This window comes from Heterodontus francisci, chromosome 18 (assembly GCF_036365525.1).
Source record: "Heterodontus francisci isolate sHetFra1 chromosome 18, sHetFra1.hap1, whole genome shotgun sequence".
NCBI lineage: Eukaryota > Metazoa > Chordata > Chondrichthyes > Heterodontiformes > Heterodontidae > Heterodontus > Heterodontus francisci.
Genome location: NC_090388.1, coordinates 50,742,206 through 50,769,620, shown reverse-complemented (window position 1 = coordinate 50,769,620; position 27,415 = coordinate 50,742,206). Strand labels below are relative to the sequence as shown.

The following is a 27,415-nucleotide window of genomic DNA, read 5'->3' as shown; positions in this document are numbered from 1 at the left end:
GTACAGTCCCAAGAAACCACCAAACACACCAACAGATCCGGCTCAATATGAAGAAAGTAGGCTTTCCAAATACTAAAATGATTCCAAACCAAGCCAAAGTTCCCAGAAATATAGAGGCATTACTGGGACATATCCAAAACGTGATTTCATACTGGCCTGGAGTGATAATACACCTGGTGCAAAGGCCATGTATATGGAGCTATCCTCCTACCTCTAGGAATTGACACACTCAGGAATCAGATTATTTCTGGACACTCAAATTATGTTGGCAATCCTGCGTCGATGTGCTTCTAAAACAGCTACACATCAATTTGACAGAAAACACTAAAGAAACATGTTAAAACTACCATAAATAGGCCCCTCCCCTTCCCCCGCCCCCCAAATAATATTCAGAGCCCAACCCCTCCCTGCACTAATTTAACTGCCGGGAACCGATCAGGCGAGTCCCTAACCGCGGCCCCTTGCCGCTCAAATTCCCCACTCCTGCCTGCCAGTCCGATAGTGCAGCTGGACGGGCTCAGGCAAGAGTCGGGGAAAATTTGTGGAAATAAGTGACTAAATGTGGCCTGAAAGCACCAATTTCATTATTTTAAAAATCCACCATCACAAAAGTCTGTTGCAGTGCAGATATACATTCTTCTACATGGTAAACTTGATGCAGTTACCAGTGTGGGTCGGCTAGCTCAAGGTTTTATACGTCAGGAAAGCAATACTCCTGAAAATGACCCAACACAGCGATGATGTAATATTTTGCCTCAATAATAACGGAGCAGAGGCCTTCCAAAGACCATTTCTCTTTCGCAAATATTTGCCCACTTGTGCTGTCACACTGAGCAGTACCAGTCATCCCCACAGCCAAACTGGGCAATTAGAAACTACAAGGAGGCAAAACAAAACAACTCTCAACATTATTCCTCAAAATCTGATGGAAGCCAAGACCATTCATATGGAAGAATGTATTTAAAGGGTGGAGTCTTTTATAAAGGGGTGGTGCTGGTGGGGAGGTGGGAAGACAGTGGAATGTAAAGCGGTGGTTTCAGCTTCAAGACCAGTATCAAGCTCAGAGATTAAAGGGATGGTATCACCCTGTGAGCCTTAAGAAGGTATCACTGTCAGATTTAAGAGAGGTGCAGTATATCAAGGAGTTTGTAGGGGGCAGCGTTACTCTGCTGGAGAGTTCAAATGATACAAACAAATACGATCTTTGCACTCTCTATGGGGTCTTCGCGTACTGCCATGCAACAGTAACTGATGTCAACTACTCCCTTCTTGCCTGCAACTTTAACACTTATCACAGCATATTGTGTGAGCACCAACCCAGTGCTCTGGGCTCACATTTTGTATAACTAGACCGGTTCTGTCAGCAAAACAAATAAATTGTGTTTTTCAGCTCCTCAGTCACTGAATTCGTCAGGCCTGCAATGGTTTAGTGGACTCGCGGTCAAAGGAAGATTACAACACATCCGATAATCAATACTACCCCATCTAGTGGTCCCGCAAACAAGTGCTGCTGAAACTTCCTCCTGTCATCAGCTCAAGCTGTTCCAAATTAATACAAAAAAAAGGACTACAGGAACACATATAAGAGGAAACAGCACCATATAATCATATTCAGCATATATGTAAACTATGCTGTGTACAGGAAACAGACTCTTCCTTGTGTGAGTCAATTTTGGATTAATGTTTTATTCACATAATATATATTTACGAGCACATTTAAGAGATGAATCAATTCACCTCTATCACTTGCTGACAAATGTAAACAGCTGATCTCTTGACCTAAATCTACTGGAGCTTCCGGTCTGCTCTCATTTTAATACTCTTACCTTTCACATAGATCTCCTCCAAAATAGAATTACAACAGCCTGGACTTTATGAAGTTGTCCAGTGAGAGATCTACTATCACAAGTCTCTATTAACTTTAGACCAGGTCACTGGACTATGCTCGGAGGTGTCAGCTGTGACTCAGTGGTAGCACTCTCACCCCTGAGTCATAAGCACACAAGAACTGGGAGCTGGAGTAGGCCATTCAGCCCTACAAGCCTGTTCTGCAATTCAATAGGATCATGGCTGATCGGATTGTGGCCTTAACTCCATTTTCCTGCCTGCCCCCCATAATCCTGGACTCAAGTTCCACTCCAGAGACTTGGGCCGGAATTTTACATTGGGTGGGAGGCCCTGCCCACCAGCCAAAAAGTTGGTGGTGAGCCCATCTCTGCTGGGCCTGGGGAGCCAGGCTGGGATTTTTTACTTCCCAGGCCCTTAATTGATCTTGGGCAGGACTTCTACCTCCTTGTGGCAGGAAGTCCCACCTAATGGAGCCACCAGCCAATCAGCAGCTCTTAGTCCCAGCAGTGCCACCAGGAATTGTTGGGGTGTCAGGGGCAACACTCCATGGGGCACAGAGTGCCCGGTAAAGGAGGCGCCCCCCCTCTCTCTCCCCAGCCCGCAAGATGGCCACCTAGTTTTACCAGACAGGTTTCTTGTGGCCTTTGGTGTTCAGCTGCCGAGGGTAAGATACCTGCAGCGGTGGGCGGGGAACCTTTAAATGCCAGTTAATTGGCCACTTAAGGGCCTTGATTGGCATTAGCTCAGGGCAGGTGGGCCGTTTCTTGCCACCTCCCTACATAAAATTGCAGCAGGGGTGGGAGGTGGTCAGGAAACGCCCCCCACCACCAGCCTGCTCGTTTAGGGCTGTAAAATTCCAGCCTTGAGCTTAATAGCTGGACTAATACTTCAATACAGAGGGAGTGCTGCACTGCCAAAAGTGCCATCTAGCAAATGAGACGTTCAAGCAGAGTCCCGTCTGCCCGCGGGCGGGTCATCAAAGATGTAATGGCACTGCTTCGAAGAAGAGCAGGGGAGTTCTCCCCGGTGAACTGGCCAATATTTATCCCTCAACCAACATCACAAAAACAGATGATCTGTTCATTAACACATTGCTGTTTGTGGCAGCTTGCTGTGCGCAAATCGGAATCTGCCTTTCCTCGATTACAATAATGACTACACTTCAAAAAGACTTCATTGACTGTAAAACTCTGAAAGGTTCTGGAAGTGAAAGGCGCTGTATAAGCTTTCGTTTCTCAATTTAGACACAAAGATCAAAGAATATCTCAACATCTGTCAGCAAATTGGGAAAACCAGTAAATACACTTGAACGTCAAAGCATCTGTTCAGACACGGCGGATTACTTTGCAGGGTGGTGGGAACCGCTTCTCAAACGAGTTGCCAGGGTTTGCGGTACATAGTGATCACAGGGTTTCCTGTTTCTCATGCATACGCCAGGTGCTGGGAAATTTCAGAAATGTTTCCACACATCTCTTGATTAGACAACACTAGTCAACGAAAGATCAATTATGTGTAAATGATCTGTACAATGAATGAATGATTCATTTTGGTAAACCAACCAGCGAGGAGAGGCGCAAATGAACTGCGGCAACTCTTTGCTGCAGCCTTCACTCGACTTTGAGTCTCCAACAATGACGACTACAAGGTAACACCACAAATCCAAAATTGTGCATGTAGTGAAGGCAGGGGATAACTACGACTGGGAGGCCTTGCTCCAAATTTTGTCAATACCAATATATATTTTAAACTTTCAAAACCGATTAATAGTGACAGTTTTAATTAGACATTAAAATTCATCACACTTAAAGAAGCAAATAAAAATACCATTAAAAAGTCCCATTAGCGATCAGGACGTTTCCAAGTTCAAAATTTAATCAAACCCTCCCAAACTTTGCCCCCTCCACTCCCCAGAACAGAAAAAAAAATCCTAGTTCTGAGCTAGTGAAAGTCAGAAGCCGTCACACCCTTCAATGAACTTCTTCCAGACACGTCCCTCCAGGCAGGAAATCAGGATGAATAATACTGCTGGGATGGGCTCTACATCACTTGCTGCAGACGGAGGTACCTTTTCCGGTGAATTTTGTACTCATCAGGTGAAGGACCTCAGTACTTGGGTAATTGAACCCGTTTCTCACCGAGTGAGTTAAACACCCTCAGGTCAGGTATAGTTCAGCCAGGATCAGAATAAAGTGCCCTCCACTCTCCCTAACGCACCAATGTGACAATATCAATTTCCGACTCTAGCCACCCTGTGGCCTCTGTGAGTGAAAGTGACAGTTTAATCCGAAATGGGAACAGTTGTGAGCTGTGGACCCAAAGAGCTGGAGATTATTGAAGCCATTTCACATCGGATTCTCACAGCTGACACAGAGAAGCCCAACATCTAATCAGTTTGGGCTTGATTAAAGCCAAACCCACAATTGAGGACAGGAGGAGTTTCCATTCAATTTTCAGTAGGTTAGAGTGAGAAAAAGGTGATTGATCCATTGAGGTCACCTCCTTCCAAAGTGTGATGTAAAATCTGTACCATCAAGGATCCCACAAATTTATTTAATCTCGTGATGGAGGTGAATAACCACACGTAGAACTTCAAAAAGAGAAACTCTTTCTCCCTGAATCACAAACATAATTGAACACAAACTTCAAGGTATCAGTCCAACATTACCATGCACAATATTCAATATTGACTGGTTGCCATGCATGAATGATATTACTGTGGTTCCCATAGTTTGGTGGCATTCCTCTCGGCGCTGTCCAGGAGTAATTTGGGTGAAGCATATTGGAAGTGCATTGTAGCAAGACCACAATCTCAGTGCCCGATCTTCCTGTTGGGCCTGATTTAACTATCACAGAACAGCACTAGGCATTTTATTGGAGCATTAAAGAAAAACAATCTAGATGTTGCCTGTTCCTTAAAAGCCACAGTAATCATACAATCATAAAGAGGCAGATCAGATGGAAGCCTTATGATAGAGTCAAAAGGACTTGGAATGTAATTGGAACATGTACACAGCTTCTCATAATACTATGTTAAAGGCACCCAGATCCCTCTGTACTGCAGTATTTTGTAGTCTTTCTCCATCTAAATAATAATCTGCCTTTTTATTCTTCCTACCAAAGTGGATTACCTCACACCTTCCCACATTGAATGCCATCTGCCAAGTTTATGCCCACTTATCTATATCTCTTTGCAGATTCTTTGTGTCCTCATCACAACATGCCTTCCCATCTATTTTTGTATCATCAGCAAATTTGTATACACAACATTCTGTCCTTTCCTCCATTGACCCCGACTCTCTGCCTTCTGTGTTAGCCAATCCTCAATCCACACCAACACATTACCCCCAATACCATGAGCTCCTATTTTGTGCAATAACCTTTTATGTGGCACCTTATCAAACGCCTTCTAAAAATCCAAATACTACATCTACCAGTTCCCCTTTATCCACTCTGCTTGTTATATCCTCAAAGAACTCTAACAAATTTGTCAAACATGATTTCCCTTTCATAAAACCATGTTGACTCTGTTTGATTGCATTATGTTTTTCTAAATGTCCTGCTATTTCTGCCTTAATAATGGACTCTAGCATTTTCCCAATGACTGATGTTAAGCTAACCGATCTATAGTTTCCTGCTTTCTGTCTCCCTCCTTTCTTGAATAGGGGTGTCACATTAGCAGTTTTCCAATCCGCTGGTACCCTACCGGAATCTAGTGAGTTTTGGTATATTATGACCAATGCCTCCACTATCTCTACAGCCACTTCTTTTAAAACCCTTGGTTGCAGGCCATCAGGTCCTGGCGACTTGCCTGCCTTTAGTCGCATAAGTTTGTCTAGCACCTTTTCCCTCGTGATAGAGATTGTTACAAGTTCCTCCCTCCCATTTACACCTGTGTATCCATTTTGCCAGTTCATTAGCTCCCATCCTGTTCGGATATAGCATATCCTTGTGGAATAGCTCCCATCCATTCCAGAACTTGTGCCAATTCTCCATAAATCCACAAATGTGTTTATTGACAACACAACCACTTGCACTTGAATGCCTAATCTAACAGCCTTTAGTCAAATGTTGAACTCCTTAATCTTCCAATCCATTCCTATTCACACAGCTAGGGAAATAATCTATAGATTAGCCTGCTTCCTAATCTATTAAATTGAAGGCATTTTCTTTCCAATATTGTTGGCTCCCATGTGGACCATACTGACTGGTTACTCTCCCTCTCCTCCATAATTTTCCCCAATCTTTCCTATGTTCCTATGGAGTAAATTGCAGCTCATTTAGACAAGCAATCTGACAACACAGAGGCAGTGGAGAGGTTGAGACAGCGCTGGAGAGGTAAAACTGGATGTCAGTGTACATGTGGCAGCTGACATCACGTCTTTGGATGATGTCTCCAAGAAGGGCATGTAGATGAGGCAGAGGGATGGGGACAAGGATAGAATCTTGGGGGACTCCAGAGGTAACAGTGCAAAGGCGAGAAGAGAATCCATTGCTGGAGATGGTATGGGTATAACTGGATAGACAAGAGTGGAACCAAGAAAGGGCATTCATACTGAGCTGAACAATGGAAGGGAGGCTTTGGAAGAGGATGGTGTGATCGATCATGTCAAAAGCCACAGAGGACTCATTCTTGATGCAACCTTTTGGCAATTGGCGCATCTTAAGTAGTTAGGATGAACAGTGCCCACTTAAATGGGAAGCAAGATGTTGCCCAACCCCTCACCCTTTTGCAGCTGAATAGCTGAAGATCCTCAACACCTTGCCTACCCCCCACTGGGCTGCCCCTCTCTGCTTTTACTTTGCCTTCTTTCTATCTTTGTCCTCTGTCCACCACACTTCCCCCTCTGTGGCCTGGATCCAATTATTTCCCCTGTCCTCCAATTTTGCTTGAGCTGAGTAATACACTTTAGATTTACTCTCCATAGAACATAGAACAGTACAGCACAGTACAGGCCCTTTGGCCCACGATGTTGTGCCGAACCTTTAACCTACTCTAAGATCAAACTACCGACATACCCTTCATTCTACTATCATCCATGTACCTATCCCAAGAGTCGCTTAAATGTCCCGAATGTATCTGCTTCTACTACCACCGCTGGCAGCGCATTCCACGCACCCACCACTCTCTGTGTAAAGAACCTACCTCTGACATCTCCCCGAAACCTTCCTCTAATCACCTTAAAACTATGCCCCCTGGTGATAGCCCTTTCCGCCCTGGGAAAAAGTCTCTGGCTATCCACTCCATCCATGCCTCTCATCATCTTGTACCCCTCTATCAAGTCACCTCTCATCCTTCTTCGCTCCAATGAGAAAAGCCCTAGCTCCCTCAACCTTTCTTCGTAAGACATGCCCTCCAGTCCAGGCAGCATCCTGGTAAATCTCCTCTGCACCCTCTCCAAAGCCTCCACATCCTTCCAATAATGAGGCGACCAGAACTGAACACAATATTCCAAGTGTGGTCTAACCAGGGCCTTATAGAGCTGCAACATAACCTCACGGCTCTTAAACTCAATCCCCCTGTTAATGAAAGCCAACACACCATACGCCTTCTTAACAACCCTATCAACTTGGATGGCAACTTTGAGCGATCTATGGACATGGACCCCAAGATCCCTCTGTTCCTCCACACTAACAAGAATCCTGAATCTAAGCCTGTATTCTGCATTCAAATTTGACCTTCCAAAATGAATCACTTCACACTTCTCCAGGTTGAACTCCATCTGCCACTTCTCAGCCCAGCTCTGCATCCTGTCAATGTCCCGTTGCAACCTACAACAGCCTTCCACACTATCCACAACTCCAGCAACCATCGTGTCATCGGCAAACTTGCTAACCCAGCCTTCCACTTCCTCATCCAAGTCATTTATAAAAATCACAAAGAGCAGAGGTCCCAGAACAGATCCCTGCGGAACACCACTGGTCACCGAGCTCCAGGCTGAATACTTTCCATCTACTACCACCCTCTGTCTTCCATGGGCCAGCCAATTCTGTATCCAGACAGCCAACTTTCCCTGTATCCCATGCCTCCTTACTTTCTGAATGAGCCTACCATGGGGAACCTTATCAAACGCCTTGTTAAAATCCATATACACCACATCCACTGCTCTTCCTTCATCAATGTGTTTTGTCATATCTTCAAAGAATTCAATAAGGCTTGTGAGGCATGACCTGCCCCTCACAAAGCCATGCTGACTGTCTCTAATCAAACCATGCCTTTCCAAATGATCATAAATCCTGTCTCTCAGAATCCTCTCCAATAATTTGCCCACTACCGACATAAGACTGACTGGTCTATAATTCCCAGGGTTATCCCTATTCCCTTTCTTGAACAAGGGAATAACATTTGCCACCCTCCAATCATCCGGTACTACTCCAGTGGACAGTGAGGACGCAAAGATCATCGCCAAAGGCGTGGCAATCTTCTCCCTCGCTTCCCGTAATATCCTTGGGTATATCCCGTCTGGCCCCAGGGACTTATCTATCCTCATGTCTTTCAAAATTTCCAGCACATCCTCCCTCTTAACATCAACCTGTTCAAGCATATCAGCCTGTTTCACACTGTCCTCACAAACGACCAGGTCCCTCTCACTAGTGAATACTGAAGCAAAGTATTCCTTTAGGACCTCCCCTACCTCCTCAGACTCCAGGCACAAGTTCCTTCCACTATCCCTGATCGGCCCTACCCTCACTCTGGCCATCCTCTTGTTCCTCACATAAGTGTAGAACGCCTTGGGATTTTCCTTAATCCTACCCGCCAAGACTTTTTCATGTCTCCTTCCAGCTCTCCTAAGTCCATTCTTCAGTTCCTTCCTGGCTACCTTGTAACCCTCTAGAACCCTGTCTGATCCTTGCTTCCTCAACCTTTAGTAAGCTTCCTTCTTCCTCTTGACTAGCTGTTCCACATCTCTTGTCATCCAAGGTTCCTTCACCCTACCATCCCTTCCTTGCCTCATCGGGACAAACCTATCCAGCAGTCGCAGCAACTGCTCCCTAAACAACCTCCACATTTCTGTCGTGCCTTTCCCTGAGAACATCTGTTCCCAATTTAAGCTCCCCAGTTACTGCCTAATAGCATTGTAATTCCCCCTCCCCCAATTAAATATTTTCTCATCCCGTCTGCTCCTGTCCCTCTCCATGATTATAGTAAAGGTCAGGGAGTTGTGATCACTATCACCGAAATGCTCTCCCACCGAGAGATCTGCCACCTGGCCTGGTTCGTTGCCAAGCACCAAATCCAACATAGCCTCCCCTCTAGTCAGCCTATCTACATATTGAGTCAGGAAACCTTCCTGGACATACCTGACAAAAACTGCTCCATCCAAACTATTTGCACTAAGGAGGTTCCAATCAATATTAGGGAAGTTGAAGTCACCCATGATAACAACCCTGTTACTTCTGCACCTTTCCAAAATCTGCCTCCCAATCTGTTCCTCCGTGTCTCTGTTGCTATTGGGGGGTCTATAGAAAACTCCCAATAAAGTGACTGTTCCTTTCCTGTTTCTGACTTCCACCCATAATGACTCAGTAGACAAACCCTCCTCGACGACCTCCCTTTCTGCAGCTGTGATATTACCCCTAATTAGCAATGCCGCTCCCCCACCTCTTTTACCTCCCTCCCTATTCCTTTTGAAACATCTAACCCCCGGAACATCCAACATCCATTCCTGCCCCTGTGATATCCAAGTCTCCGTAATGACCACAACATCATAGCTCCAAGTACTGATCCATGCTCTAAGTTCATCACCCTTATTCCTGACACGTCTCGCGTTAAAATAGACACACTTCAACCCATCATACTGGCTGCAACTTTGTCCTGTCAACTGTCTAACCTTCCTCACAGACTCTCTGCATTCTGTATCTGCCTGTTCAACAGCTACCCCATCCACTGATCCGTAGCTCCAGTTCCCATCCCCCTGCCAAACTAGTTTAAACCCTCCCGAAGAGCTCTAGCAAACCTCCCGCCCAGGATATTGGTGCCCCTCCAGTTCAGATGCAACCCGTCCTTCTTGTACAGGTCCCATCTTCCCAGAAGGTATCCCAATGATCCACATATCTGAAGCCCTTCCTCCTACACCAGCTCTGTAGCCACGTGTTCAGCTGCACTTGCTCTCTGTTTCTAGCCTCACTAGCACGTGGCACCGGTATCAATCCTGAGATTACTATTCTGCTCGTCCTGCCTTTTAGCTTCCAACCTAACTCCCTATATTCGCTTTTCAGGTCCTCATCCCTTTTCCTCGCTATGTCATTGGTACCGATGTGTACCACGACTGGCTGCTCCTCCTCCCCCTTAAGAATCCTGTAGACTCGATCAGAGACATCCCTGGCCCTGGCACCCGGGAGGCAATATACCATCCGGGAGTCTCGTTCGCGACCACAGAATCTCCTGTCTGTTCCTCTAACCATTGAATCTCCTATCACTATCGCTCTCCTATTCTCCCCCCTTCCCTTCTGAGCCACAGAGCCAGGCTCAGTGCCAGAGACCTGGCCGCTGTGGCTTTCCCCTGGTAGGTCCCCCCCCCAACCGTATCCAAAACGGTATACTTATTATAGAGGGGAACGGCCACAGGGGATCCCTGCACTGTGCGCCTATTCCCTTTCCCTCCCCTGACGGTCACCCAGCTACCTTTATCCTGTGACTTAGGTGTCATTACTTCTCTATAACTGCTCTCTATCACCCCCTCAGCCTCCCGAATGATCCGAAGTTCATCCAGCTCCCTAACGCGGTCTGTGAGGAGCTGGAGTTGGGTGCACTTCTCACAGGTGAAGTCAGCAGGGACACAAGTGGTGACCCTTACCTTCCACATCCTGCAAGAGGAGCATGCAACTGCCCTAGCTTCCATCCCCTCTGCTCTAAATTGACAACAGAGAATAAAAATAAAGGAAAACCTTACCTTACCAAACCCTCCACACAAGAGTCCTTTTTTTTTGGTTAGAGGAGGAGGATGGGTGGGAGACACTACACGTGTAGTGTTTCGGGTTTAGCCACTGCCCAAATATATAAGTTCACTTACCCAGCAGTCCCCGTGTCCGCGTCCGCCCAATCGCTAGGTAAGTACTTTATAGTGAAACTTACCTTCCCAGCTGCCCCCTGGCTCGCACTCTCACTGCTACCGCTGATCAAAAAGAAATACCACAGGAGATTGACTAGTCTATTATATATTACATTTGGTACATGGGGCACACATTTCATTGAAACTCATCATAAGTGCCTGCAGTACGTTATTTTTCTAGATGAATCCATGATGGCCATTTTCAATTATATAGAATATACAACACAGAAATTGGCGTTTCGGCCTAACCAGCCTATGCTATTGTTTATGCTCCACTTGAGCCTTCTCCCGTCCTTCCTCATCCAAACTACTCTCTGTAGTTCCACATTCTCACCACTCTGAGTAAAAGAGGTTTCTTCTAAATTCCCTATTTGATTTCTGGGTGACTATCTTATGTTGATAGTTTTGCTCTTTCCTACAAGTAGAAACATTCTCTGTCTACTAGATCAAAACCTTGCATAATTTAAGTCTTCTAGTAAATCACCTCTCAGCCTTCTCTTTTCAAGAGAAAAAAAAAAGACAGCCTGTTCATCCTTTCCAATACATATAACTTCACAGTTCTGGTAACATCCTTGTAAGTATTTTTTGCACCCTCCCCAGTAGCAATAACTTCTTTACTTTTCAACTTTCTCTCTAGAAATAAATCGTAGTGTATGGTTTGCTTTTTTAACCTCCCAGATCCCTTTGCTCCTCTCCCTCATTTCTTATCAAAATGTAAATACCTCAAACTTATCTATATTGAAATTCATTTGCCAGTAAAATGCTCATTCTGCAAGTTTATTAATGCCTTCTTGTAATTTGTTGCAGTCCTTCTCTGTGTTGGCTATCAGTTTGGTGTCATTTGCAACTTTAGAAACCAAAGTTTAAATCATTAATTTAAATTGTGAACAACATTGGTCCCAGCAGTGATCTTTGTGGAACCCCACTTCTCACCATCTGCTACACTGAATAGCTATCTTTACCCTTACTCTCAGCCAGCAGCCAACCATTCTTCTATAGTCACTGACATTGCTTGGGATGACATTATTCATTAGCATATTATGTGGCACCTTATCAAAGGCCATTTGGAAATCTAGATAAATTACATATACTGCATTACCCTTGTCTAGATCTCTGTTACTTCTTCAAAGAATTCAGTGAGTTGGTTAAGGAAGACTTTCTCTTTTAAAATCCATGTTGATTATTCATTATTATATTAGATTCTTTTCTAATTTCTTCTTTACTGGGGATTTCATTATTTTCCTACTACCAACATTAAGCTGACTGGTCTATAGTTCCCTGGACATGTTCTATCCCTTCTTAAATATATGTATAACATTAGTTACAATGTCTCCGACCACTTTTGGTCAATTAAGTTTGGAGTAGTTGAAATCCCCCATGATTATTATATGTTAGTTAGTTGAACTACAAGAAAGCCCCCAGCGAGTTAACATCCGTAGCACTTAAAGCAGCCAGAAGCACTGCACAAAGAACAGCCAGGCGCAGCGCAAACGACTACTGGCAACACCTATGCAGTCATATTCAGAAGGCCTCAGACACCAGAAACATCAGAGGAATGTATGATGGCATTAAGAGAGCTCTTGGGCCAACCATCAAGAAGATCGCCCCCCTCAAATCTAAATCAGGGGACATAATCACTGACCAATGCAAACAAATGGACCGCTGGGTTGAGCACTACCTAGAACTGTACTCCAGGGAGAATGTTGTCACTGAGACTGCCCTCAATGCAGCCTAGCCTCTACCAGTCATAGATGAGCTGGACATACAGCCAACAAAATCGGAACTCAGTAATGCCATTGATTCTCTAGCCAGCGGAAAAGCCCCCGTGAAGGACAGCATTACCCCTGAAATAATCAAGAGTGCCAAGCCTGCTATACTCTCAGCACTACATGAACTGCTATGCCTGTGCTGGGACGAGGGAGCAGTACCACAGGACATGTGCGATGCCAATATCATCACCCTCTATAAAAACAAAGGTGACCGCGGTGACTGCAACAACTACCGTGGAATCTCCCTGCTCAGCATAGTGGGGAAAGTCTTTGCTCGAGTCGCTCTAAACAGGCTCCAGAAGCTGGCCGAGCGCGTCTACCCTGAGGCACAGTGTGGCTGTCGTGCAGAGAGATCGACCATTGACATGCTGTTCTCCCTTCGTCAGATACAGGAGAAATGTCGCGAACAACAGATGCCCTTCTACATTGCTTTCATTGATCTCACCAAAGCCTTTGACCTCGTCAGCAGACATGGTCTCTTCAGACTACTAGAAAAGATTGGATGCCCACCAAAGCTACTAAGTATCATCACCTCATTCCATGACAATATGAAAGGCACAATTCAACATGGTGGCTCCTCATCAGACCCCTTTCCTATCCTGAGTGGCGTGAAACAGGGCTGTGTTCTCGCACCCACACTTTTTGGGATTTTCTTCTCCCTGCTGCTTTCACATGTGTTCAAGTCCTCTGAAGAAGGAATTTTCCTCCACACAAGATCAGGGGGCAGGTTGTTCAACCTTGCCCGTCTAAGAGCGAAGTCCAAAGTACGGAAAGTCCTCATCAGGGAACTCCTCTTTGCTGACGATGCTGCTTTAACATCTCACACTGAAGAGTGCCTGCAGAGTCTCATCGACAGGTTTGCAGCTGCCTGCAATGAATTTGGCCTAACCATCAGCCTCAAGAAAACAAACATCATGGGGCAGGACGTCAGAAATGCTCCATCCATCAATATTGGCGACCACGCTCTGGAAGTGGTTCAAGAATTCACCTACCTAGGCTCAACTATCACCAGTAACCTGTCTCTCGATGCAGAAATCAACAAGCGCATGGGAAAGGCTTCCACTGCTATGTCCAGACTGGCCAAGAGAATGTGGGAAAATGGCACACCGACACGGAACACAAAAGTCCGAGTGTATCAAGCCTGTGTCCTCAGTACCTTGCTCTATGGCAGCGAGGCCTGGACAACGTATGTCAGCCAAGAGCGACGTCTCAATTCATTCCATCTTCGCTGCCTCCGGAGAATACTTGGCATCAGGTGGCAGGACCGTATCTCCAACACAGAAGTCCTCGAGGCGGCCAACATCCCCAGCTTATACACACTACTGAGTCAGCGGCGCTTGAGGTGGCTTGGCCATGTGAGCCGCATGGAAGATGGCAGGATCCCCAAAGACACATTGTACAGCGAGCCCGCCACTGGTATCAGACCCACCGGCCGTCCATGTCTCCGCTTTAAAGACGTCTGCAAACGCGACATGAAGTCCTGTGACATTGACCACAAGTCGTGGGACTCAGTTGCCAGCGTTCGCCAGAGCTGGCGGGGCTAAAGTGTGGCGAGTCGAAGAGACTTAGCAATTGGCAGGAAAAAAGACAGAGGCGCAAGGGGAGAGCCAACTGTGTAACAGCCCCGACAAACAAATTTTTCTGCAGCACCTGTGGAAGAGCCTGTCACTCTAGAATTGGCCTTTATAGCCACTCCAGGCGCTGCTCCACACACCACTGACCACCTCCAGGCGCTTCCCCATTGTCTCTCGAGATAACGAGGCCAAAAGAAGAAAAAAAACTCATTTTCTGAATGTGTTTGCATATTTCTTCCTCCACCTCCCTTCCACTATTAGTGGCCTGTAGACTAACCCTGTTAGTATGATTGATCCTGTATTATCTTTTATCTCTATCCACGTGGTTAATATTTGTCTTATTAATTGCTACAGTACTTTTATTTTTACAGTATTATGTATCTGTAATAAGTACAACTATTTCACCTCCCCTTTTCCCCACTCTATTATTTCTAAATATGTTATAGCCTGAAATACTTAATTCTGATTTTTCCTGTAGCCATGTCTCAGTAATCCATACTATATCTGGTTCCTCACAATGTATTATTGCCTCCTGTTCCCCTGTTCGATTACAGACACTGTTTGCATTGCCACACAGACAGTTTAACTCATTTTAAATAGCATTTCCTCTCACTTTATTTTAAGCATCTTTTTTACACTTATGTTCTATAATTCTATTTATTCCATGGCCATTTATGTCCTCCCTTAGTTTAGTCTGTCCCAGGCTCTACTTTCCTGTTTTGTTTACATTTAAGCTTGTTTCATTTCTTGCAGATTCCTTCCCCAGTTTTACCAATTTATATGTTAATCAGCCATGATCTAGTTGAATGGCCAGGCAGGCTCAAGGGGCCAAATGGCCTACTTCTGCTCCTATTTCCTATGTTCTGCACTGTATGTCACACAATAGCCACAGTTTTATAGTGAGACTATGTGACCCTGTGATTGTCATTTTTGTAATCAGTTCAAATTTATGTCAAGAATAAGGGTTCAAATAATTTGACAGCAGGATGAAATTCATCCACTCAATTGTCTTTTGTATCTTTGAATACCTTTGTTATTACATGAAGGCCTCATGCTCTCCCAAAAGCCAGGGTTTGATGTTTTTGCCCAGAGGCTTGATTCTGTAAACTAGATTGGGATTGTGGAGTCTGTGCTTGTGCAGTGTGCCTAATTTCCCAGAATGAATCAGACCTGCTCAGTCAACTGGACTGAACATTTGCTTCACCTTCTAGCACTTTCTACTCAATTGCTTTTCTTCTAATGATTTTGAAAAACAAGAGGGCAAATTTCAAAAGCTGCAGAGTAAAATCGATAATGATTTCAACAAACTGATGTTCTTTAATAAACCTGCATTCATTGACAGTTAGAGAAAAAGGTAAATGCTAACAGCTTACACCTCAGAAATTCTAATTTCTAACATCAATGAGACAAATGGAGCCCGATTTTAACTCTGTGCAAATGTGGGTTTTGAGTGAGTTAAAATCTTGCCCATAGAGTGAGAGACAGAAAGATGGAAACAAATAGTGAGAAAGACATATTATTTATTAATTCTAATTTGATTTCTGCTAATAAGTTTAACTTTGAAAGAATATAAAGCTTTTTTGTGGACAATGTATAGGAATGGAGGCTGAAGGAGAGGAAGGCAACCAGCTGAGAGGGAAGAGGGCCTTGAGCCTCTTTCCACCTATACTTGGGAGCAAGTGAAACCAGGGGGCTAGTAGAAGGAGGGCTAAGGGTGTGGCAAGCGACAGCAAAGCTAGAGGAGGGCAGGTTTGATCAGAGAGTTCAAAAGGGGTAGATTTTTTTTCATTCATTCCTGGGATGTGGGCGTCACTGGCTGGGCCAGCATTTATTGCCCATCCCTAATTGCCCTCGAGAAGGTGGTGGTGAGCTGCCTTCTTGAACCGCTGCAGTCCATGTTGGGCAAGTACATCTGCAGTGCTGTTAGGAAGGGAGTTCCAGGATTTTGACCCGGCAACAGTGAAGGAATGTCGATATAGTTCCAAGTCAGGTGATGTGTGGCTTGGAGGGGAACTTGCCTCCAATAGCCTCAACCATCTTCCTTTGCGCTAGGTACGACTCCAACTAGCGGAGTTTTCCCCGATTCCCATTGACTCCAGTTTTACTCAGGCTCCTTGATGCCACACTCGGTCAAATGCTGCCTTGATGTCAAGGGCAGTCACTCTCACTTCACCTCTTGAGTTCATCTGTTTTGGCCATGTTTGAACCAAGGCTGTCATGAGGTCTGGAGTGGAGTGGCCTTGGCAGAACCCAAACTGAGCATCAGTGAGCAGTGCTAAGCAAGTGCCGCTTGATAGCACTGTCGACACCTTCCATCACTTTACTGATGATTGACAGTAGACAAGAAGGTCCGGTAATTGGCCAAGTTGGACTTGTCCTGCTTTTTGTGTACAGGATATACCTGGGCAATTTTCCCAATTTGCTAGGTAGATGCCAGTGTTGGAGCTGTACTGGAACAGCTTGGCTAGGGGCACAGCAAGTTCTGGAGCACAGGTCTTCAGTACTATTGCTGGAATGTTGTCAGGATCCATAGCCTTTGCAGTGCCTTCAGTCGTTTCTTGATATCACGTGGAGTGAATCGAATTGACTGAAGACTGGCATCTGTGATGCTGGGGACCTCAGCAGGAGTCTGAGATGGATCATCAACGCGGCACTTCTGGCTGAAGATTGTTGCAAATGCTTCAGCCTTGTCTTTTGCACTGATGTGCTGGGCTTCCCCATCATTGAGAATGGGGATATTTGTGGAGCCACCTCCTCCAGTTCGTTGTTTAATTGTCCACCACCAATTATGACTGGATGTGGCAGGACTGCAGAGCTTAGATCTGATCTGTTGGTTATGGGATCACTTAGCTCTGTCGATCGCATGCTGCTTACGCAGTTTGGCATGCAAGTAGTCCTGGGTTGTTGCTTCACCAGGTTGACACCTCATTTTGAGGTATGCCTGGTGCTGCTCCTGGCATGCCCTCCTGCACTCTTCATTGATCCAGGGTTGGTCCCCCAGCTTGATGGTAATGGTAGGGTGGGGGATATGCCAGGCCACGAGGTTACTGATTGTGGTGTAGGGGTAGTCATGGAGTGAGGGATTAAACGAAGAGGGACGGGTAATGGGAAAATGAACACATTGTATATTTGATGCGAGCAAGAAGTGAACCACAAGTGGTTGGGTGGAGGAAGGGAGAAGAATGGATAAGGACACAACTCCCCTGCCCCTAAAATACAGACTGCAGCCTTAGGTGGCGAAGAAGAGCAGAAGGAGACAAAGGAAGAATCAAAATGAGTTGGGGTAGAGAAACAGGACAGAAGAATGGAAACAGAAGAAATAAGAGAGAGATGGCAAACAAAATAAGAGACAGGTAGTTGAGTGATCATATTCTCCGACAGACTGTGTGGTATTAATTCGTTATACATTAAAATGGGTTGGTGGTTCTGGAATCTGGGCAATATCTGTTGCACCTGTAGGTGGCACTGTGATAGGTCTTCACAAAATTAAATGTAAATTAGGAGACAAAAAATAGCTGCAATTTGAGCTGTTGGTTTGATTCTTCATGCATTATCTCTCCTTTGTCAGTGGGTGTCTTTGTACCAATGACCCTCTTCAAAGCCATTGCCAGAACATGTGATGTGTAAATAATATTGAAAAGGCTGCATTTGCTGACAACGCTACCGCTAGGTGGTGCTGCAGTGGCACATGCACAAATGCAGCATGTGCCACTAAATTGTCACAGACTGCGACTTCAGGCAGCTGGCAGGATTAAAGATGGCACTGCTCAAATAATCACACTGAGGCAACCTAACCTAAATACATGGCAGTACACAATGGTCGGAGGGAGAGAGCAAGCGGGGGAGGGGAGGGGAGGCAGGAGGGGAGCGGGACGGGGGGGGGCGGAGAGGAGCGGGACGGGACGAGGAGCGGGACGGGGGGGGGGGGAGGGGAGGGGGGGGAGCGGAGTGGGACGGGGACGGGGGGTGGTGGGGGGGGGAGATAGCAGAGCGGGCCGGGGGACGGCGGAGCGGAGCAGAGCGGGCCACGGACGGGGGGGGGGGGTGGGAGCGGAGCAGGCGGAGAGAGCGAGGAGGGGGGGGAGGAGTGCCTTTTTGGGCGCATGCGCCATAAACTTGCAACAGCAAAAGACATACCAACCGGTCCCCGCACCCGGCGGGCCACTCGCTCCCCACAGCTCTCTACGGCCTCTCGCTTCCGGCCCCCGCCATCCAGCCACTCCCTCCAGCCCAAGATCCCCCATCCAGCTGCTCTCTCCCCGACTTCTCAAATGCACTGCAGGCATTGCAGTTGTCTGGTCCCTGCCTTTTGCATCCCCCGCTTCCGGCAGTTCAGAATTTAACTCCCTCCGACTACGCCCCCACCCCCCTCTACCTCTCCCTCTCGCCCCCACCCCCCTCTACCTCTCCCTCTCCCCCCCACCCCTCCCTTCCACCCCTCCCTCTCCCCCCCCTACCCCTCCTCTCCCTCTCCCCCCCCCACCCCTCCTCTACCTCTACCCTCTCCCCCCCACCCCTCCTCTACCTCCTCTACCTCTCCCCCACCCTCCTCTACCTCTCCCCCACCCCCACCCTCCTCTACCTCTCCCCAACCCCCACCCTCCTCTACCTCTCCCTCTCCCCCACCCCTCCTCTCCCTCTCCCTCTCCCCCCACCCCTCCTCTCCCTCTCCCTCTCCCCCACCCCTCCTCTCCCTCTCCCTCTCCCCCCCCCCACCCCTCCTCTACCTCTCCCTCTCCCCCCCTCCTCTACCTCTCTCCCCCCCCCCCTCCTCTACCTCTCTCCCCCCCCCTCCTCTACCTCTCTCCCCCCCCCTCCTCTACCTCTCTCCTCTCCCCCCTCCTCTACCTCTCTCCCCCCCCCCCTCCTCTACCTCTCCCTCTCCCCCCTCCTCTACCTCTCCCCCCCCCCTCCTCTACCTCTCTCCTCTCTCCTCTCCCCCCTCCTCTACCTCTCCCTCTCCTCTCCCCCTCCTCTACCTCTCCCTCTCCCCCCCCCACCCCTCCTCTACCTCTCCCTCTCCCCCCCCACCCCTCCTCTACCTCTCCCTCTCCCCCCCCACCCCTCCTCTACCTCTCCCTCTCCCCCCCCACCCCTCCTCTAACCCCTCTCCCCCCCCCACCCCTCCTCTAACCCCTCTCCCAACCCCCCTCCTCTAACCCCTCTCCCAACCCCCCTCCTCACCCCCCTCCTCTAACCCTTCTCCCAACCCCCCTCCTCTAACCCTTCTCCCAACCCCCCTCCTCTAACCCTTCTCCCAACCCCCCTCCTCTAACCCTTCTCCCAACCCCCCTCCTCTAACCCTTCTCCCAACCCCCCTCCTCTAACCCTTCTCCCAACCCCCCTCCTCTAACCCTTCTCCCAACCCCCCCTCCTCTAACCCTTCTCCCAACCCCCCTCCTCTAACCCTTCTCCCAACCCCCCTCCTCTAACCCTTCTCCCAACCCCCCTCCTCTAACCCTTCTCCCAACCCCCCTCCTCTAACCCTTCTCCCAACCCCCCTCCTCTAACCCTTCTCCCAACCCCCCTCCTCTAACCCTTCTCCCAACCCCCCTCCTCTAACCCTTCTCCCAACCCCCCTCCTCTAACCCTTCTCCCAACCCCCCTCCTCTAACCCTTCTCCCAACCCCCCTCCTCTAACCCTTCTCCCAACCCCCCTCCTCTAACCCTTCTCCCAACCCCCCTCCTCTAACCCTTCTCCCAACCCCCCTCCTCTAACCCTTCTCCCAACCCCCCCTCCTCTAACCCTTCTCCCAACCCCCCTCCTCTAACCCTTCTCCCAACCCCCCTCCTCTAACCCTTCTCCCAACCCCCCTCCTCTAACCCTTCTCCCAACCCCCCTCCTCTAACCCTTCTCCCAACCCCCCTCCTCTAACCCTTCTCCCAACCCCCCTCCTCTAACCCTTCTCCCAACCCCCCTCCTCTAACCCTTCTCCCAACCCCCCTCCTCTAACCCTTCTCCCAACCCCCCTCCTCTAACCCTTCTCCCAACCCCCCTCCTCTAACCCTTCTCCCAACCCCCCTCCTCTAACCCTTCTCCCAACCCCCCTCCTCTAACCCTTCTCCCAACCCCCCTCCTCTAACCCTTCTCCCAACCCCCCTCCTCTAACCCTTCTCCCAACCCCCCTCCTCTAACCCTTCTCCCAACCCCCCTCCTCTAACCCTTCTCCCAACCCCCCTCCTCTAACCCTTCTCCCAACCCCCCTCCTCTAACCCTTCTCCCAACCCCCCTCCTCTAACCCTTCTCCCAACCCCCCTCCTCTAACCCTTCTCCCAACCCCCCTCCTCTAACCCTTCTCCCAACCCCCCTCCTCTAACCCTTCTCCCAACCCCCCTCCTCTAACCCTTCTCCCAACCCCCCTCCTCTAACCCTTCTCCCAACCCCCCCTCCTCTAACCCTTCTCCCAACCCCCCTCCTCTAACCCTTCTCCCAACCCCCCTCCTCTAACCCTTCTCCCAACCCCCCTCCTCTAACCCTTCTCCCAACCCCCCTCCTCTAACCCTTCTCCCAACCCCCCTCCTCTAACCCTTCTCCCAACCCCCCTCCTCTAACCCTTCTCCCAACCCCCCTCCTCTAACCCTTCTCCCAACCCCCCTCCTCTAACCCTTCTCCCAACCCCCCTCCTCTAACCCTTCTCCCAACCCCCTCCTCTAACCCTTCTCCCAACCCCCCTCCTCTAACCCTTCTCCCCCCTCCAACCCCTCCCCAAACCCACCTCTCCAACCCCTCCCCAACCCCACCTCCAACCCATCTCTCCAACCCCTCCTCCAACCCACTTCTCCAACCCCTCCCCAACCCCACCTCCAACCCACCTCTCCAACTCCTCCCCAACCCCACCTCCAACCCACCTCTCCAACCCCACCTCCAACCCCTCTCCTCCCTCATCTAACTCCCCTCATTCCTCCCTCCTCCAACCCTCCTCTAACCACCCCCCCTCCCTCCAACAGCCCCCTCCCTCCTCCAACACCCCCCTCCCTCCTCCCTCCTCTAACCCCCCCTCCTCTAACCCCCCCCACCCTCCCCCCTCCTCCTCCTCTAACCTCCTCCTCCTCCTCCTCTAACCCCCCCCCACCCTCCCCCCCTCCTCCTCCTCTAACCCCCCCCAACCCCCTCCTCCTCCTCTAACCCCCCCCACCCTCCCCCTCCCCCCTCCTCCTCCTCCTCCTCTAACACCCCCCCACCCTCCCCCCTCCTCTAACCACCCCCACCCTCCCCCCTCCTCTAACCACCCCCACCCTCCCCCCTCCCCTCCTCTAACCCCCCCACCCTCCCTGCGCCTTCCCATCCGCTCCCATTTAATCCTGCCTACTACTATCAGCTTCACCTTCCATTTCTTTCGCTCTTATCTACTTTTGCCTTAAAGCAACACTGGGGATGGAGAATGGTGTGGCTGCACTGCCACCTCACCAGTTGTGTACACAGCAAGAGCATTCACATTTGTGCTACCACTGGACACAGCATGCTTGTTTCTTTTAGTGCTCAGTCTCTTCTTGCTGAATGTTCCCCAAGCGCTTGACCCCTTTGGATGCCCTCTCTGCATGACAGGCAATAGCTGGCTATTGCCTGAGTCTCACAAGGCTCTGCATGGTTGTTTCAAGGACGGATGGGGAAACAGGGGGCTGTGAGACCATGTGCACTGCTCTGATAGGTGCAGGAACAGGTGGCTGAATATCAGTGTCCATCGGTATGGTGATTGGCTCTGCCAATGTGACTGAACAGCAAGGAGGGGGTCCCGCAGGTGGGGATGTGGAGCTGTGAACAGGCAGGTGTACGTATGGTCCATCAGCTCTTTAGGCCAGGGGTGAAATGCTCAGGATCCATGGATTGTGGCACGTGACTGATATCCAGCTCGTGGCCACCTCCATCTGAAGATGCCTCTAGGCAATTGTTGGGCAAATTAATTGGCTCCATCTCATCGGCCAGTCCTTGCTGCCAGCGAGAGTCTGTCGCCGCAGCAGTCCAGTTCCGCTTGATGGCACTGTTGATGACACTTTCCATCACTTTACTGATGATTGAGAGTAGGCTGATGGGCAGTAATTGCCGGGTTGGTCTTGTAATGCTTTTTGTGCACAGGACATACCTGGGCAATTTTCCACATTGCAGGGTAGATGCCAGTGTTGTAGCTGTACTGGAACAGCTTGTCTAGGGGCGTGGCAAGTTCTGGAGCACAGGTCTTCAGTACTATTGCCAGAATATTGTCAGGGACCATAGCTTTTGCAGTATCCAGTGCCTTCAGTCGTTTCTTGATATCACGCGGAGTGAATCGAATTGGCTGCAGTCTGGCATCTGTGATGCTGGGGACTTTAGGAGGAGGCCGAGATGGATCATCAACTCGGCACTTCTGGCTGAAGATTGTTGCAAATGCTTCTGCCTTGTCTTTCGCACTGATGTGCTGGGCTCCCCCATCATTGAGGATGGGGATATTTGTGGAGCCACCTCCTCCGGTTAGTTGTTTAATTGTCCACCACCATTCACAGCTGGATGTGGCAGGACTGCAGAGCTTCGATCTGATCCGTTGGTTATGGGATCGGTTAGCTCTGTCTATCGTATGCTGCTTACGCAGTTTGGCATGCAAGCAGTTCTGGGTGTAGCTTCACCACGTTGACACCTCATTTTGACGTATGCCAGGTGGTGCTCCTGGCATGCCCTCCAGCACTCTTCATTGAACCAGGGTTGGTCTCCTGGCTTGATGGTAATGGTTGAGTGGGGCATATGCCGGGCCATGAGGTTACAGATTGTGGTTGAGTACAATTCTGCTGCTGCTGATGGCCCACGGCGCCTCATGGATGCCCAGTTTTGCATTGCTGGATCTGTTCGAAATCTATCCCATTTAGCACGGTGACAGTGCCACACAACACAATGGACGGTATCCTCAATGTGAAGGCAGGACTTCGTCTCCATAAGTACTCTGCGTTGGTCACTCCTACCAATACTGTCATGGACAGAAGCATCTGCGGCAGGCAGATTGGTGAGGACGAGGTCAAGTATGTTTTTCCCTCATGTTGGTTCTCCCACCACCTGCCGCAGACCCAGTCTAACAGCTGTGTCCTTCAGGACTCGGCCAGCTCAGTCAGTAGTGGTGCTACTGAGCCACTCTTAGTGATGGGCATTGAAGTACCCCACCCAGAGTACATTTTGTGCTCTTGCCACCCTCAGAGCTTCCTCCAAGTAGTGTTCAACATGGAGGAGTACTGAGTCATCAGCTGAGGGAGGGCAGTAGGTGGTAATCAGCAGGAGGTTACCTTGCCCATGTTTGACCTGATGCCATGAGACTTCATGGGGTCCGGAGTCGATGTTGAGGACTCCCAGGGCCGCTCCCTCCCTTCTGTATACCACTGTGCCACCACCTCTGGTGGGTCTGTCCTGCCGGTGGGACAGATCATACCCGGGGATGGTGATGGCAGTGTCTGGGACATTGTCTGTAAGGTATGATTCCGTGAGTATGACTATGTCAGGCTGTTGCTTGATTAGTCTGTGGGACAGCTCTCCCAACTTTGGCACAAGCCCCCAGATGTTAGTAAGGAGGACTTTGCAGGGTTGACAGGGCTGGGTTTGCCGTTGTCGTTTTCGATGCCGAGGTCGATGCCGGGTGGTCCGTCCAGTTTCATTCCTTTTTATTGACTTTGTAGCGGTTAGATACAACTGAGTGGCTTGCTAGGCCATTTCAGAGGGCATGCAAGAGTTAACCACATTGCTGTGGGTCTGGAGTCACTTGTAGGCCAGTCCAGGTAAGGACAGCAGATTTCCTTCCCTAAAGGACATTAGTGAACCAGATGGGTTTTTACAACAATCGACAATGGTTTCATGGCCATCATTAGACTAGCTTTTAATTCCAGATTTATTAATTAAATTCAAATTCTATCTTCTGCTGTGGTGGGATTCGAACCCATGTCCCCAGAGAAATACCCTGGGTCTCTGGGTTACTAGTCCAGTGATAATACCACTACGCCACTGCGCTGTACACGTGAAGCGCATGCGCAGAGGTCGACCAGGCACGTTGCCCGAAGAGGCACACATCACGATGACGTCATCGGCGCATGCGCTAACCAGTCCTGGCACGTCGGAACGCAGCGCATGCGCAGAGAGCAGGGGCCCGTCTGCGCACGTGTGCACCGTGGCGCAGCCTGATGTCAGTGGCCGGCTGCGTTGTCAGGAATCACTTTGATATAAACACAAGTCCTTCTTTTCTTTTGCTGGACAGGCCCATTCCTGCTTCAATAGCTTGCCCTTCCTATCGCATGTTATAAGAGTTGAAAGCCTGCCGCCACCCAAACCCCCCTCACCCACAATCCTCTTCAACATTGCTAATGAAAGGTGTTGTTATGGGTACCCACGTGGGTGCTAGCTACGCCTGTCTTTTTGTGGGGTGTGTTGAACATTCCTTGTTTCAGTCACACTCAGGACCCCTCCCCCAACTCTTTTTCCAGTACATTGATGACTGTATCGGTGTCGTTTCCTGCTCTCGCCCAGAACCGGAAACTTCATCAACTTTGCTTCCATTTTCCACCCTTCTCACCTTTCCATGGTCCAACTCCAACACTTCCCTTCCTCGACTTCTTTGTCTCCATTTCTGGGGATAGGCTGTCTACTAATATTCATTATAAGCCTACCGACTCCCATAGCTACCTCAACTACACTTCCTCATAACATGCCTGCTGTAAGGACTCCATTCTATTCTCCCAGTTTCTCCATTTCCGTCACATCAGTTCTGATGATGCAATCTTCCCCAACAGCATCTCTGATATGTCTTTCTCGACTGAGGATTTCCCCTCTCCCCCCCCCCCCCCACTCTGGTTGACGGGGTCTAGACCGTGTCCAACCCATTTCCCACATTTCTGCTCTCACCCCTTCCCCTCCCTCCCAGAACTGCAATAGGGTTCCTCTTGTCCTCACTTTCCTCCCCAAAAGCCTCCACATCCAAAGGATCATCCTCTGCCATTTCAGCCACCACCAAACACATCTGCCCCTTTCCTCCTGTCAACATTTCAAAGGAACCGTTCCCTCCATGACATCCTGGTCCACTCCTCCATCACCCCCGACACCTCGTCCCCTTCCCATGCAATCGCAAGAGGTGTAACACCTGCCCTTTTACATCCTCTCTCCTCACCATTCAAGGCTCCAAAACATCTTCCAGGTGAAGCAGCGATTTACTTGTACTTCTTTCAATTTAGTATACTGTATTCACTACCCACAATGCAATCTCCTCTACAATGGGGAGACCAAACACAAATTGAGTGACTGCTTTGTGAACACCTCCGCTAAGTCCGCAAGCATGACACCGAGCTTCCTGTTGCTTGCCATTTTTAATTCACCACCTTGCTCTCACACCCGCATTTCTGTCCTCGGCCTGCCGCAGTGAAGCCCAATGCAAGCTCAAGGCACAGCATCTCATCTTAGACACTTTACAACCTTCTGGATTCAACATTGAGTTCAACAATTTCACATCATAACCCCCCGTTTTTGATTGTGTTTTTTGTTAAACCATGTGCCGGTCTTAAACTTGCTATTCATATTTTTGCTTTTGGACAGAGCTGTTCATTCTAACACCATTAAACACTCTCCCTGGACAAATGCTTTGTCTTTTCATACCACTATTACCACTCCCTTTGCCTTTTATTCCATGACATCTTAGTCATTTTATCTCTCCCAACCGATTACAAACCTTCCCTTTTGTTCTTCTTACCCCCCCCCCCCCCCCCCCCCCCCATTTTCACTTGATCGAAACCGGTTATATTTTCAACCTTTGCCAGTTCTGATGAAAGGTCATTGACTTGAAAGGTTAACTCTGTTTTCTCTCTCCACAGATGCTACCAGATGACGATTTCCAGCAATCTGTTTTTATTGCTAATGTCCTGGATTGTTGGGAGTTGTGAAGAATCATTGTCACACGGAGCAGGTTCTTGCAACCCCAAGTCCTCCCTTTCTTGCTTCCTTCAATATGCTCCTTAAAACCTAGCTCTCATCTGCCCTAATATCTTATGCGGCCCGCTGTTAATTCTGTTGATAACGTTCCTGTGAAGCACTGAGGCGTTTTACTTTGAGAAAATAACTTTTTTAAAAATGCGCTATATAAATACAATTTGTTGTCGTTCATGTGGTCAGTGCTCTGAAGAAATAGAGTCATGTATTTTTTGGCAGGGTCTTGTTGAAAATCAGTGTTAATTGCTTTTCCTGAAAACTCAGATTTAATTATAAATTCACCTCCCCCTTCCCTATCCTTTCCCTTGCCCATTCTTTTCCAGTCCCTGGTCCACTTATATCATGTTCTCTAATTCTGCTGCACCCGAATACTGGACTTGATCTTGATTTCCGTGTACAATGAGATGGGAGATCAGTTAATTTTCAAAAAGTCTTGCATTTTCTGCAGTACATTTCAGGACCTCAGGAGTCCCAAAGTGGCTTTACAGTCAATGAATGCTTTTAAATCATAGTCATTGTTGTGATGTAGGAAATTTACAACACATTCCGGAACATACATGAGATCCAACGTGATTTCTTCGTCAAACCACCAACCTTGGAAACATTTTTAAAGCTGTATCCCTTTAAATACATTAACATTCTGATTATTGAAGTCCTCCTTTGGAGGTTAGTGGTCCCAATCTCTGATGATTTTGTCTTTTTTTCCACCCTTAAGTCATTCTTGTCACTGTATCGCACCCACCACCTGTTTCTTTAACCGATGAAGCAAATGCAGCAAGTTTAACAAAGCAAGCTCTTCATCTTCCTATTGCAACAGCTGTTCCTTTCCCGCTCTTACTTTTCAAAAAAAAACTGGCCTCTTACAAATAAGACAATTTTTTATCCGTTAATAACAAATCAGTAAGATCATGTTCCCTCAGCCAACCCAGAAATATACTAGGCTATAATGTATAGAATGTCTTGCACTGTTCCCACATAAATCAATTGTAACACACTGAGGAAGGACTGTTTACAAACCATGAATGCATTAAACGCTGTAACAATTAATCTTAAACTACATTTGTTCATATGTATTAAAGATAAAGGAAAACTCCCAGTTTGCACCTGAGCAGAGACCTGCTGTGGTTGAAGGCTGGCAAGAGCCTGTGCTGCTGTTCCGGATCCAATAGCCGCGGGACTCCAATTCCTGCCTTCCTATGCGAACCAACCTCGTTCCCGCCTTGTGCCTTAAACTTCCCAGAGACCAATAGGAGG

At 48.4% G+C, this 27,415-nt stretch overlaps 1 protein-coding gene across 2 annotated transcripts in view; it reads right to left on the bottom strand.

Annotated features, from left to right (window-relative positions):
- Positions 1–27,357, bottom strand: part of si:dkey-82f1.1 (DENN domain-containing protein 2A) — a 148,697-nt gene extending 121,340 nt beyond the window's left edge. Inside the window, exon 1 of one of the 2 annotated variants that reach the window (XM_068050732.1) lies at positions 27,278–27,357. The gene's annotated coding sequence lies outside the window, so the exon portion shown is untranslated. Of the gene's footprint in view, positions 1–27,265 lie in introns of both variants that reach the window. The other variant, XM_068050730.1, reaches the window with a different exon arrangement.
- Positions 27,358–27,415: the final 58 nt, after the last annotated feature.